Consider the following 3,755-nt stretch of genomic DNA (forward strand, 5'->3'; position numbering starts at 1 on the left):
TGTGCTTCCAAAGACATCTCCAAAAGAGTCAAAAGAGAACCTACAGATTGGGAAAAAGAAATATTTGGTAATGACATATCTGACAAGGAACTTATCTGTAGAATTTATAGAACACTCCAACACCTCAATAACAAAAAGACAAACAATCCAATTAAAAAATGGACAGAAGACATGAAGAGACACTTCACCAAGGAAGATATTCAAGTGGCCAACAAACATGAAGAAAGGCTCACTATCATTAGCTATTACAGAGATGTAAATCAAAACAACCATGAGATACCATCTTGCTTGACAAAAATACAAAAGATCTAAACAACATGATCAACAAAATAGACATCATGGATGTGTACAGAACAATTAATCTGAGATAGCACAGTATACTTTCTTTTCCATGCACATGGAACATTTTCCAGAATAAAGCATATGATAGGCCACAAAGCAAGCCTCAATGATGTTAAAGGCGTAGGGATACTACAAAGCATTTTCTCACAATGCTGTAAAATTAGAAATGAACAATGTGAAGGTCAAAGAAACAAAATCAAATACATGAAAACTGAATAGCACCCTGCATAAAACTCTGGGGTAATAAAAGAAATAAAAATTAAAGAAAAACTTCATTATATGAATGGAGAATGCCGACCTCCAATAAGATGGCGGGATAGGAAGACAAGCTACGCAAACCCTCTTCAACAAAGGAAAGAGAAACCAATAGACACAGATACAGAAGATAATTCTGGAGCCTGTAACTTTGAAAGGAAGGTTACAGAAGTGGATTAAATACCGAGCAACAGAAGAACCTAAGTGAAAACAGTAAATAAGGAGACAAATGGAGCTGTGGACCATCAGCTATCCTGAAAACATAAATAGTTCAAATATTTCCAAGTGGTGTTAGGATGTGAGAATTAACCTAAAAACTGGCCCTGCTCACCAAGGGCTGCATGGATGACAGGGCTGGTGGCTAATGACTAAAACAGGAAACAGAAAAGAAGGAGACAAACTGAGTTGTGGACTTTCAGCTGTCCAGAGGGTGTAGCCATTTTTAATGTTTATAAGCGGTGGCCATTTTGGATATTTAAAGTGACAGCATTTTCCTTCAGATTCCAGGGACCTAAGATAGGTTCCTTTTGCCAAGGACAGCATGGACATACATGAGGCTGATGACTGGAAAGAAGACAGGTGGTGAGCACATAAGTGCTGCCAACTATGTAATGGAGGAGCACAGTACCCTGCTTTCTCACATACACCCAAACAAAACAAAGAAAATGAAAATCTTGGGCAAATCACTCCATTATACAATCACTAATTAAATATAAACACAAAAACATGACTATGTCTCAGAGACAACAGACCATCACAGTACACACAAAGAAGCAAGGTAAAGCAGGAGAAACAAGAGACCAGGATACAGACCCAGAACACATCCCTGAAGAAGCCGCAGTATTGGAACTACCTGATAAGAAATTCAAAAGAATTATATATTGATACTATCAATGGATTGAGAGACAGATGAGGGAAAACACTGACAAAACTGGGGAAAACACAGTGAAAATCCTAGAACAATTTCAGAAACTCATCAAAACCAAAGGCAAAGGAAGAATCCTGAAAGCAGCATGGGAAAACAAAAAGTTACTTACAAAGGACAGCCACTAAGACTAAGTTCTGATTAGATTCTTGGCAGAAACCATGCAGGCAAAAAGGCAATGGGATGGTATATATAAAATCCTGAAAGGAAAAAAAAATTCTAGCCAAAAACTATATAACCAGCAAAATTGTTCCTCAAATATGATGTTGAAATTAGGACATTTTCAGATAAGCAAGAATTAAGGGAATTTGTCAAAACCAGACCAACCTTACAAGAGATGATAACAGGAGTCCTTTGGACAGAGAAAAAACAACAGCAAAAACAAAAACCCATTAACTCATATGATGATGTAACCCAGAAACCAACCCAGTTATGGAAATATTCAAAGTCAATAATCTTACAAGATTGTAAACAGGGAACCCGAAGCATCAATTGGCAAATTAGGACAACCACAGACCAAAAAGAGGGAAAAAAATAGTGTAGTTACAGAACTTCTAAATGGTGAGGAAGTCAAGACAATTGCAAGATAGGACAGACTTTTCTAAACTTGGGAAGAAAATTATAAATTACCTAAAAGCAAAAGGATAAAACTTCATATCAAAATAAAAAAAAGGACAAGCATAAATACTAAAACAAAGCAATGAAGAAGTGATAGCATGATTCATAAACAAAATGAGCTCAGTACAGAAAATTCTATGAAACAAAGAAATCAGCAATACTACGAAAAAACACATAACAAAATGACAGCAACAAATTCATACTTGTCTATAATTATACTGAACACAAATGGATTAAATGCACCACTCAAGAGACAGAGAGTTGCAGACTGGATAAGAAAATATAACCCATCAGTATGCTGTCTACAAGAGACACACCTTAGAGACAAAGACAAAAATAGACTAAAATCAAAGGTTAGAAAGACATATCAAGCAAATGGCAATCATAAAAGAGTAGGATTGGCAATATTAATTTCTAATAAAATTGACTTTAAGACAAAAACAACCACAAGAAACAAGAAAGGACATTACATGATTAAAAGATTCACTGAACAAGAGGACATAACCACAATAAATATCTATGCACCCAATTAAAGAGTCCCAAAATACATAAATCAGACTTTAACTGAATTGAAAGTCAAATAGGTAACTCCACAGTCATATGTGTTGTTGTTGTTATGTGCCATCAAGTCAGACTCGATTCATAGTTACGACTCCTTGGGTTCCTGAGGCAGTATCACTTACAGTCATAGCACCAAACCAAAAAACCAAACTCACTGCTGTTGAGTCAGTCCTGACTCATAGTGATTCCTCCTTGGGTTTCCAAGGCAATATCACTATGGAAGTAGATTGCCCAACCTTCCTTCTGAGGAGTGGCTGGTGGGTTTGAACTGCCAACCTTCTGGTTAGCAGTCAAATGCCTTAGGCACTACACCACCAGAGCTCCTACAGTCATGTTGTTGTTGTTGTTATGTACCGTCGAGTCGACCCGACTCATAGCAACCCCTCCTTGGGTTTCCGAGGCAGTATCACTACGGAAGTAGGATTGCCCAACCTTCCTTCCGAGGAGTGGCTGGTAGGTTTGAACCGCCAGCCTTCTGGTTAGCAGTCAAGTGCCTTAGCCACTATGCTACCAGAGCTCCCCCTACAGTCATAGTAGGAGACTTGAATATACCACTTGATCTCATAGACATCCACAGAGTACTTCACCCAACAACAGTGCAATATACTTTCTTTTCCAGTACATATGAAACATTCTGTAGGATAGACCACATGTTACACCACAAAGCAAACCTTTCTTGTTGTTGTTGCTATACTTGAGCTCATTGTTGAAGCCACTGTGTCAATCCATCTTGTTGAGAGCTTCCCCTATTTCGTAGATCTTCCACCTTACCAAGCATGATATCCTCCTCCAGGGAATGGTCCCTTCTGATAACATGACCAAGTAGGTGAGATGAAGTCTGGCCATTCTTGTTTCCAAGGAGCATTCTGTCTGCACTTCCTCCAGGACAGATCTGTTAGTTGTTTTAGCAATCCATGGTACTTTCAGCATTCTTCACCAGCAACACAACTCAATTTTTCTTTGGTCTTTCTTATTCATTGTCCAGCTCTCATATGAATATGAGGTGATTTAAAATATCATGGCTTGTGTCAGGAGTACCCTAGTCCTCAAGGAG

The sequence above is a fragment of the Orycteropus afer genome, unplaced genomic scaffold (assembly GCF_000298275.1).
Source record: "Orycteropus afer afer isolate SDZICR_OR568_19922 unplaced genomic scaffold, OryAfe1.0 scaffold00102, whole genome shotgun sequence".
Classification (NCBI taxonomy): domain Eukaryota; kingdom Metazoa; phylum Chordata; class Mammalia; order Tubulidentata; family Orycteropodidae; genus Orycteropus; species Orycteropus afer.